Source organism: Leuresthes tenuis, unplaced genomic scaffold, assembly GCF_036924035.1.
Source record: "Leuresthes tenuis unplaced genomic scaffold, fLeuTen1.0.hap1 SCAF_14, whole genome shotgun sequence".
NCBI lineage: Eukaryota > Metazoa > Chordata > Actinopteri > Atheriniformes > Atherinopsidae > Leuresthes > Leuresthes tenuis.
Window position 1 is genome coordinate 12,031,038 of NW_027325368.1, and position 12,117 is coordinate 12,043,154.

The 12,117-nt window shown below is 38.3% G+C and overlaps 1 protein-coding gene across 1 annotated transcript in view; it reads left to right on the top strand.

Moving 5' to 3' along the window:
* snap47 (synaptosome associated protein 47) overlaps nt 1–12,117 on the top strand; it is a 43,474-nt gene that overhangs the window by 7,627 nt on the left and 23,730 nt on the right. The gene's annotated exons all lie outside the window — the stretch shown is intronic.

The following is a 12,117-nucleotide window of genomic DNA, read 5'->3' on the forward strand; positions in this document are numbered from 1 at the left end:
CCTTCCAGCGACATCAACACCAGGAACTACTACTAGGGCCGTTTTAAAGTTCTTCAGCAGATGATTGGTGTCCTATCTGAACCCAGGCTAAACCATCACAAAACTGAACACGTATGTAGTAGACATCAAATTCACAAAGAGTTCCAAAATGACTATGGTTACAGATAGAAGGACCCAAGTGGCCCAAGGCTTCTACCCACGTCACACCTGTGTCCCATCTTATTTTTCATTCATAATGTATTTGCAATTCCTTTTATAGAGCATAGGGACCTGTTATAATAACATATGATATTTTCCACACTGGGTTTGGGCCAAGAGCTAACGTAGATGGGCTCACTTATGATGTTGTTACCAGCTGCAAGAGCATAACTGGTATTGTTTTCAACTTGTGAGTTTGACTAAATGCTGTCCCAGTGACATCTCTAACAGGACAATAAAGGAAAGACTGTGGATGGATTTTGTCAACATGATGGCTTAGCAATCATGAAAATTAAAGTCATGAAATGTTTTGTGGACCTGACATCAAAACATAGGCCCAGTTTGTGTATAGGTGGTGTCTTAGAACTCTTTGGCACCACTGCTGGTATTATAGTGTTGCCTACCAATGATAAGTAATCTGTGGCTGCAGAGTTAATGTTTTCTGCTGTACTTTGCTTTGTTTTTGAGTTCTGTTCGGATTATTGTCACCCAAAGATGAAGATGCAAAGGGACTGATTTACAGCAGAGTTTCTGGAAAACCTGTAGAGCAGTATTTCTCCACAAGAAATATATTTACAAAAAGAGGAGTATTTTCAGCTATTGCACAGGTTGCAGTTTCTGTTTTTATTCACTGTTTGACATGAGTGGCCTTTACATATTTTCACTATCAAGCTGATGGTTTTACCTGCGATCATCAAAATAGTAGCCAGACATAGAGACCTTTAAAGCCAAAAAAAACAAGAGCTTCTTTTAGCCATATTATCAAGGAGAAAACTAAGTAATTCAAATGAGCTTCTTGAACTTTATTTCTCAATAAAAAGCCTGCAGGCAATTCCTTTCACAGCTGGCTCCCATGTGACAAATTACAACGGAGAAAATCAAAACACTTGCAAACTAGAAACGGATGTTAATTAGTGTTCCAGGCACTGTGCAAGCTGTCGTGGGGAAGTGGCTCACTTTATACCCTCTAGTATTATAACATCCTGTTGGCACCCAACTGTTGGCATCAGCTGACCACCACTGTCAGACTGCTGTCACCAGAAGGGGGACTACTCCTTACTAAAAGTAGACCTGATTTGATTTGGCAAGCAGCTGAATACTTGATTAGAAATCAAGAAGAAGCCTTGCATGAGGGAATTCGGAGGAAGGCTGACAGCCTCAATCAACCGCCTGGTCTCAGTTAGTGTAAACTTATCACTTCTGCTAAACAAGGCATACCATGAAAGATGTGGTACTGAAAGCAATGTGAACAACGCAAAGCGAATGCCCTCATGTGACAGTATGCATCCTTTTTCTTGCACATATGAAGATGTTTTCAGAGTGGGCCGTTTAGTTAGTTGATTTCACTGATAAACAGTCAAATTTTATGGAAGTCCCAAACTCCAGAAGCACACCACATGGTTATGTGAATTCCAACCCTTAAAAAAGGTTGGGGAAAGAGAGCACACACTGGCGTGGTTTTGAAGCAGCCTCGCAATACGAGGAAGTGGTAGCGGTCTTGTCTGACCACAGATACATGAGATCCGGCTTTGCCTTCCTAACGGATGGTATGGAGACACAAGGGATTTTGCTGGCCTTGACTTCTAAGTCTGTTTACTTGATAGTTATGTGGTGAGCACTCTCATTCAAGGAGCGTGTCTCCACTGATGGCCAATCAATCAACTCTTGCAGGAAAAGACGCAGCCCAAGTCTGTGGGCTAAGAGGGGACAGGGGTTACACTGCACTCCAAAATATAGAGTCATGTGACTGCAGCAGAAATAGACTGAATTCATCATTTTCAAGAATAAGTTTTTCACTCCATTTTCCATTGAACAAATTGCTTGTGCTTTTATCTAAATGATGCATTATAGCATTACGCATTTAAGTGAACGAGTGAGTGTTCTTTTTTTAAATATTTGTTGATGAGGACAGACCTAGAATGCAGAATGCATCGATGACTTATTAGAGAAATCTCCCCTCTACTGCATTATCTGACATAGTCTGGTCGTAGTCATAGTTTGGGTTAGTCATAGTCAGCATGATTCTTGACTCACATCCTGGATGGACTCTTACTACTGCAGGTGTTGCTAGGTTTCACTTAGCTGAGGGAGTTTCTGGTTTCAGGAATCAAGGCATTTTGGATAATGTCAGAGCTGGGAGAAACCTTCCAGGAAGGAAGGTGCCTGTGTCCAATAAGTTCGTAGTCTCAAACAGAAAGTTAAATGACACCAAACATCAACATCCTCCACTTGCCTCTGGTTATTGGTGTAGTAATTTATTTTCTTCTTTGGTAAAGATCAGTATTATAGCATTGAGATAAACTTAGATTTCTATTAGATATCTGTTAGTGAATATATAATTTTTTAAATATATTGTTTGGATTTCCATCTACAATATCTTTGGTTTAGTCAAACCATAAATATTCTTTGCAGGGTTGTTATGGTACTTTCCCAGATGCTGAGCTGCATGCTTATACTGTATCACATGCTGTTGCACATTGTTATGTTTTCCTTGGTCTTTGGTTTTCTGGCTTTTGTTCCCCAAACTTTTCCCATTTCTGTGCGACAGAGTGAACATCTAGGCAGCCAAGCTAAACTTGACTGTAGTTTTATACAGCAGTATCAGTCTCAAATCAACTCCAGGTGAAATCCCACATTACAGCCAACCTGAACTCTGCTGAGGAGCTTTCCTTTCTCATATGTGAATTTAGCATTACTTGCTATTTTGCATATAGTTGAAGTGAAATGTGTAAGCATTAGAAATAGTTACTCATAAAAGCTAACATGAATAAAGCTAATGGGACGTGGGCTCAGCCACACGAGATATCACAGTACAGTAGGAGGCTAATATACAAATACTTAAAGAGTATTCAGCTGTTGATGTTTGAGATATGTTGTCTCTTTAAACTGTTGTGTTGTAAAACAGTTTTGCTAAAACAGTTTTGCAACAAATTGTATTGTAAGGTCAGATCTGTTATAATATTGGAATTTTATATATATATATTTCTATAAATGCATACTCATATAATTCAGTAGAGGGCAGCACTAAGTTGTTATTAGTAAGATTTCCACCTCTTAACTAAAAAAATATATTGCATTCTGACATTTTATGATGACAGAAATATTATATTTATATTGGGTGCCTGTTTTTGTTTGTGGGAGACAAACATATCATCAGCTGTGATACTGTACTTTCAACTGCCTGGGATGGACACACGGTCATGTTTGCTTTTACTTGTTTAATTCATTTTCAGAAACCTCTTCTGAAAATGCTTCCTGCTTTTCTGCGGGTTAAAGGCTAACGAGAACAAAACAGTCCAAAACGGCAGTTTTTGCAAGTGTAAGGGCTACTTTTTGTGATGACTGGCTTGTGTATTCGTCAAAAGCCCATCCACACACCTTCCCAAACAGGTTGTCAGGCCACGAGCCAGCTCACACCACAATAGTACTTTTACGAGCCGGCCCCCCAGAAACCTACAGCAAGTCTGTTTTTAGTGGCTTTTACTGCAAATGGAAACACTTAGCTCTCACAATAAATTACCAACCTGACTGATCCCACACTGCCCAGACCCCCTGCTATTTGCACTACGGATTTATATTTTACATTAGACTTTCTTTAGATCTCCTATGCTGTAGTAACTTTGGGTCACATGGAATGATAAGAAAAAAACAAATCACGCCAAGGTTGTTGTACCAGCGTGCAGCCTGCAAGTTTGGTTAAAGCTAAGGATGTGTCCCCCCGTCACCTCACTGGGGGCTGACACAGGGGTCATTTCAGGATGAAAATAGACTTTCTTGGTTACTCATTTTCTCTATTAAGTAAATAACCATTAGTGTGGCAGGCCAGTGATCTAAAGGGCAACACTAGCGTTCAGTCTAAACTATTGTTTATGCTGTAACAAGATGATTAAAAGAGACAACTAGGAATAGCAGGCCCTGCTGTTTAATACAGCATCCATAACAAAAATAATAATAATGGTACGCCAGTGAACACAGTCCAGTGGGGTCAAAGTCATACTCTGCCAAAACACACTTAAAAGCACTTGACTTAAATCTCTGTATGAAACACCATAGTGTGTTAGGAAATATGAGCCTCTTGCTATGAGTACCTGTGAAATAATCCTAATTATCATTCCAGCAAACGTATGTGTTTGACCACCTAGTGATGTAATTGCAGCTGACCAAACATGTTGTTGTTGAAATATTGCCCCACTGTTATAGGTACGTTGTGACAGAGTTGTGTGTTCACCGAGGGCCGCCACAACCATAACAAACACAGCTGAATCTGGGGTTTACATTTCAGCAGGATGACGGCGCACGCAACGTCTGGGTGGAACTTGGGAAAAGGAGCCCGGGCTGGCAGCCTGGCCTGGCTCTCTGCCAGAATGGTAAGAACAGCCTTGTCAGAGGGACCTGCAAGGTTATTGTTCCAGACGCACCAGTTTGTGAATGCAAAAAGCTTCAACACATGCTATGCAGGATGTTTGACAAAGTGGAAAGAGCAATGCCAGGACAATAGACTGGGTCTGTAATGAGGGTGTGGACCCTCAAGCTCAGACTGAAATCATTTTCTTTTAAGAAGTTCCAAAACAAAGCCGCCAGCCTAATACTATGGGCTGTGACTTTTTAAGGCAATGCAACCGCAAACGGAAAGAATAATTGTAATCATCTTTGGGTAGGGAGTGGGTTTATTGTAGAAAAAGGTTGGACTTTTGTTGTGATCTTGGTTCAGAAACTTGTCTTCTACAGGGCAACAAATACACACATTTTCACACAGTTTCTATTTGTCTGCATGCACTCTATTTGTCTGAGTGTTTTAACTTCTTTGTCTGTTGAAACATTTGACTTCATAGATTATTTTCCTTAACTCATCAGAATTTTGCAAAAGACAAGTTAACCACAAAACAACAACAAAAAATCATGTTATACATACCACATGGCATGCCCTTTCTTTCTCAGACACTTTAACGCTTTCTCTTTTTGCGGGTTTATTTCCATAACTGTAAGGAATTTTTGGACAACACCTATTTTGTGGAAACTCCTTCCGCAATCCCAAACGGTTTGTCCAAGCAACCTCAGGAGAGCAGCCGGCAACTATGTAATTGGAGAAGATTGAGTACACACAGCGAGACCATAGCCTGGTGAGCTATTGAGAAGCTGAAACAAAGATTACCAGATGTTTACTCAGTCCTGCCATATGTGAAGTGGATACTGAGCTTATCCACAGAATGTGTGAGTGGCAGACAGAAGTGGTATGAACCCTTGACCGAGTGTCCATTACAGGTACAGAAAAGCTGTAATGCCGACTGACCATGAAGTCAGTGCAAAACAATGACGTGTTACGCTGTTTGGTTTTCCTCTAAATGGAAATCTAGTGTTCCTCAGGATATCACTTAGGAATCCCCTTCGACTGATGGAAACCATGGAACCGTCAAAACAGCCCTGTAATTCAGCTGCCTGGTTTCAATTAAAGCATTGAATATCAAAGACAATCACTCCCATTTTTAAATGCGATTTTTATGTGTTCCCAGTTTATTTTGATGGAAAATTTGTGGGTGGAGCACTTGCTAATTGGTATGGAAAACTTGCACCTGTGGTAGACCAATGTTTTCAAAGTCAGAAACATTGAATATTTGCGTTCTTTTCTTCTGAGAAAGAGTCCAACTTTATCCAAAAAACAATTCCAGTCTGGATGTGACGTGTAAGATTGTCTGGAACAATACAGTTGCACAGTGATTGTGAGTTTTTTCCAAGCTTTGGCTTGCTGCAGTATAATTTGTCATCCATCATAACCATTGAACTAACCTTTTAACCATTCATTTACCATGACATTCTGGCAGAGAAATCACACCCAGACCAGGGACTTTGAAATCTTTCTCGATGTGAAGGATAACATTTGTGGTATGACACAGGAATAATAGCTCACGATATATACTTAGAGTAAATCATTCCCTTTCAAGACTGAGCACTTACAGATATTATGGCATTGTAACTGCACCATGTCAACATTCTGACACTTTTAAAAGGGCTTTTATGTATTATATCACAGTAATATGAATTTTTTTGTGATAGACAAGGCATTTCAAATATATTAGAAGGGTCCATTGACTGCATAGGGCTAAATTTGGTTTAGAAGATAAAGTTTTACACATGCTTAAGCCTCAAGACATTCTTTAGACATTCGTATGTAGCCTAGATTTCACCAGAATCAGCGATTCAAACAGTAATTTACACATGAAAATTGAACTAAAGAATTTTTTTCTCTAAAGAACTTCTTACACACTGTGTCTCAACAAGATGAATGGACTCTTACTACTGCATATGTTTGGAGGGATGGGAGGGACTTTCCATCTCTCCTGTATATGTAGCTGTATTTCCCAGAACTTACAAAATGATTGCCACTTCAACTCTTTGGCATGTTTCAGAACAATCTTCTTTGCAGCATGTAGAATACAACATTTCATCTAAAACATTAAATATGTTGAAATGATATCTTCATCTACACCACATTTCATCCACCAGAGAAATAGGGGTTATCATCTCTATTTCAACACAATATAGTTATAACTAAATGTTTTGACAACTGAAAGGCGGGTGGAAAAAGTTCTTAGACGTCCAGACTGCGGATCACATGTTTGTGTGTGGGATAAATTAAGTAATAAGGGCCAAACTGCTTGGGCTAAAAGTGAGCAGAATTTATCTGGGGTTGAAGGCAACTACTAGACACAATGTTTAAATTCTATGCTCTCTAGGAATGCATTAAAGTATGTTTGATTTGCACTGCTTGATTAATGGCATGCACAGCTCTAATTGCCAATATATCCTATGTAAAAGCAGTTCTGGTGCTCCTGATAGCCAATATTTCAACTACGTAGCTCCATGGGTTTTTACCGTGCTTTCATAGCTATTATCACTGACATGCTCTGTTTCGGTACCATTCTGTATATTAGGGTTAGGGCTGTTAGGGCACTTCAAGTTGGAAGCAGATGTTTAATTTCTGTCCTGAAACATGTGTGAAATATAACAAGGCTTACCAGCCCTCTGCTAAACGCATGAGGACTGCTGTATCACTCAGCTGATTTGCTGTAGGCTGCTGGCTCAGTTTTCATCCATGTGATGATTGGCTATATAGTGTTACTAATGGCTGTTTTGCTTCTGTCCAGCAGGTCTTCTTAGTGGCCACTGTTCCAACTATCATCACATAAAAGAGAAATTTGAAGATGCAAAATGCCAACATATTCTTATGCCATTGCATATAAATAGCATACCATTTCTGGTACATTTGCCATGTCATTTGTATGCATTTTAAGCTTTTTGAGGGTATTATACTTTTAAAATGACCTGCCAAATGGCTACAGAGGTCAGATGTTGGAAATGAAAAAGTACAACTAGTTTCAAGTGTCTGCACTCTATCTAAGTAGTCATTTTTCTAACTCTTTGACTCACTATATTTACCCCCACAAATATTTGTTTTCTCTTCTTTTCATCTCCAAAAGCTACTTTATTCGCTATTTTAAACTGAATGTATACAATAATGATAATGGAGAGATCAAATTGCTATCACTGAATATACACAAATATGTATAAAGAAAAAAATATAGATAATAATGTCTTATTATCATAATCATTTCAGTCTTTTTTTAAAATTCAAAGCATTGTGCACCTTTCTAACATCAACAAAGATTTGAATTTACACAGTTGCAACATTTAGAAATGATGATCCCTTTGGTGTACATGACAAATGTAACAAAGCAGAGCTATGTAAACTAGCTAAACAGATAAAAAGGTGATTGATCAAATGCAATGCCACTGACAGGAAGAAGAGGTAACACCTATGAAAATTACTAAAAAAATGCAGAGTGAACACATTCAGATAAGTTACTTTTCATCGATGAGCAGTTTAAAATGAGCTGTTTAGAAGATCATTTCGCTTTGACTTGAGAAGGGTCTTGTGAAGGAATGCTTTTTAAGTTACTAAACTTTCTGTAATTCAGCACCTTTTCACTTTTACTTTAGTGATTAAGTTTCTTTCTTTCAGAATTATTTTTCCTTTTTTATACATAGTTATAAACATTACTTATTGATTTAAAAATTCTTGCTTCTGGCAATCGTTAGGGTAACAGTAAAGGACAGGGAGTCTTCCCCACAGTACAATAACTTTGATGCATAGTAATGACACATAACAAGACTTGGTGTGTTATTAATACACTATTTTACGATACTAAGCTGCTTATGTTTGCAAGGAGTTACAAAGTTGTAGCCTGGACATCAAATGTCAGTTATGCACATATGCCTTGACAGTTATTGAATGGGACGGCCCTCCTCCATGAAACGTGTCCATGTGGTATATATGCATATAGGCACATATGGACCATATTTTTTTTTCTGATTACTAACCTTAACCAAGCGATGCTACAGCCTAAAGCCAAACAAGACAGGACCAAGTTTGATCCTAACATTGTGTGCATACATGTAATCATAGCAACCTGTAAAACAGCATCCAGGCAGGTGATGGTAGCTTTGTATTTTATCTTAAACCATCATAGTTTTCTAATTGTTTTGTCTAAACCCAACCAGCAAGTAAGAAAAGAGTTTTGTTTAGGGTTGGGGACAATATGTTATTGATGTCACATTTCACAAAGACCCATTGCTGAAAGAGCAGCATTAACTGGTCTATTAAACCAGCCCCAGTCTGCCATAGCATGAACTGCACATGACTTTCTATCTTATGTTGTTAGGGCCATCGTTCTTTGTGCATTGCATGCTTGTTAGGGCTGTATCTATCACATTCCTTTCATTCTGGTAAATGAGAGGTGGAATCATATATATATCTATCTATATATATAACAAAACTAGTCACTCTCCACCCTCCTCTGTGGTTTTCAGGACTTGCAGGAGATCTATATGTAACACAGTCTTCTGTCATTAGTGGTGAGCTTTGATCTCTAAATTAGAGGGTAGGTCATTAAATATTGCTTGTATTTGAAAACAGGAAGACATGTAATGAGAGTTTCCCTTTTCATAAAAAAGCTGGTTGACATGTACAGTGAGAAGAAAATGTACACTCTCCCTGGAATTACCAGATTCTTAGCAAACATTTATCTTCAATTAAGTTTAAAAAATAAGTGTGCTTAAGATAATAATACACAAGCAATTATAATCTACACAAGCATTCCTTTGAAACTCCTGGATTTATTCACCTGTCAAATCTCTAATGAAAGCAATAACTTTTCAGACCTTTTTAATCCTTAACAGCTTCAAGATCACCTTGACAGTGCACTGACCTGTAATACAGATAAAGACTTTGGCTCAACAGATATTTCTTCTATAGAAAGAAGCTAGATAATTTTTGTTCAGATGGACATCAGTTTCACACTCGATGTAATTGGCCATAAAAAGGAAAAAAGGAGCAATGGTTCTCAGTGTGGACACCATGGAAGATGTGACTCCAGAGAAGGTCTTGAAAGAGGAAGAAGAGGATGAGCAAGTAGTAGCACAAGAGAAATCTCAGGCTGAATTTCATTATCATTATTTAGCTAATCAGAAACAGCAGATGGTGATAAACATGGAGTTTGTATCAAAACATGTATGTTAAATTTGATATTTTCATTTTTCCCATATACAGTTACAAAAGTGTTACTGGTAATGCTTATGTACCTATATGGCTGTACACAAACAATGAAAGAAAAAGAAAATGGTGCTTCCAACATATTTGCTGTATTATCTGGGGGTGCCTCAGTGCAGCAACTTCCTATTTAATTAGATGGTGTTACAGTTATGCTTTCTGACTGGCAGTATGGATCCATTATCTGTGGCTGCAGCTTGGGTGACATACATTGACCACAACCTACTATAGCCTGTGGTGACTCCTGCTAAAGCCTGAGGCTCAGACTAATGCTAAACTAGGATTTCCAAACACATTGTCAGAGTTTACCAGCAAGAAAGTACCTGGTTAAAGTCTGGGTCGGGGCCTTTCTGTGTTTCTTTCTGTTTCTTCTCCATTTAAATCATTCTTAGGAAGGATTAAGGAAAAACTGTGGTTTGCTGTAAAATGCAGCCTTTCAAAAGCCTTGTTATTCTTCTAAAAAGTGTTGAGTCACAAGGTAATAAAGATATTAGGGCCTTCTAACTGAGATACATTAAATTTACACATAGAAATGTGAAATGACCACAGTTTTCTCTGGTAACTAGGTTGCTCAAGCACATGAAACACTTAAGTTATCTGTGGTTTGTATTGATTCACATCTTAGAAGTACATTGTGCCACTAAGAGCAACAGAAGATGATGTTGCCTACTTTAACTATCTATAAATCTTGGTTTGTTGAGATCATTATACAGCATCTTTATGTGGGGTAAAGTCTGGGCTCTGACTTCACCACTCGGAATTCATTTGAACTCAGTTTGTGGTACATTTACTTTGATGTTTAGGGTCATGATCCTGCTGTATGTTCTACTCATGTTCTACTTAGCCTTATTATCCTGATAAATATTGTACTTCAGTAAAGTGTGTTGTCGAGATGAAATAGGGAAAAAGGGCTTTTAATATTAGCTCAGTCTGTGTTACAGAAAATATACAGTGCTTACAGTGTTTAATACCCTATACTTTCATTCACTTATTTGCCCAAACCCATTGTAGTAGAGATCCATAACTTAATTTATAGTGGTCTAACATTTCATCATGTTATTATAAAGTTATAGTTTATTAGTTTGGTGCTCGCACTTTGTTTTCCACAGAGATATAATGGACTTGTGGGAGAGGACCAGAAATAAATTTTGTGTTATTAGCTCTGTTGCAGAGTTATGAGACATTACAGTCTACAGAACACTGAAATGTATTGCTGAATGACAGCATGAGAACATCATGCTGAGGTGATCCTGAAATCACCTGAGTGTAGATGTTGCAGCTGTGCGTGGGGAGAGAACTGGAGCTGACCATCCACTGAAAAAAATGACTTGCTTTGTTGTAGACTTGCACGATATTCAAACTGATTTAGATCGCTATAATATTTCTCTTCATGGCTATGGACCCCTATTAACCTCCCTGGATGATTGTTTTAGTTTCATATGCCCACTGCGCAGTATTATTATTTTTTTTTCCAGGTGTCATATAAAGACATTTAATCTAAAAAGTCATGTGCTGTCATTTTGTTATGGTTTTTATATGTGCACACCTGTTCTCGATACATTCTCCTTCAGGTCTTTGGGGAGGTAATAACCACCATCGATTATGTGAAATCATGAGATACATCCTGCATTTTTACAGTCCACTGAAAAGGTACCGAGAACCAGAGAAGCAGTAAATGGGCGTTCAACTATTACACCATGTCTGGTTTTATTATTACCTTCATATGTCAGTTCACACATTACTCCCTTAGAACAAGTGAATACTCGGTATATTTTGTCTTGCCCATTTAAAGTTACTGCTATCCATCAGCTTTTACTCCTCCTCTGGTACATTTTCATGCTTGGATCCAACCCAGCTTCTCTTTTCTTCTTAATGATTGAGGAATTCCTTACGTTTTTTGTGCAAAGAGCAGCCCTTCTTCAAATGAGTGTTTTGAATGATCAAGTATCTTCTCACCCTTTGACCTGAAGCTACATCTGGGAATATTTCTTTGCAGTGACAAAGCCGTAATCTAAGATTTGTAACTGATGACTGGAGATTGTGACCTCTTGTGATTTGAACTTATTCGCTGCTGCTTACACAAGGCCGCCATGCTAGAATGAGGTGTGGGTGTGTGTATGTGTGTGTGTGTGAGTGTGGGGGGGGGGACATAAATCAAAACGTACAAAGTCTGTCTGGGGACTTTCAATAGGCACAGACCATTTTATAAGTATAGTAGAGTATTGAATTAACTTTTTTTTGAGCACAAGTGATTTTGTCTTTACAATACACTGACCATACCTATGGAAAATGTATGTTCAGGAACAAGCCTTCTC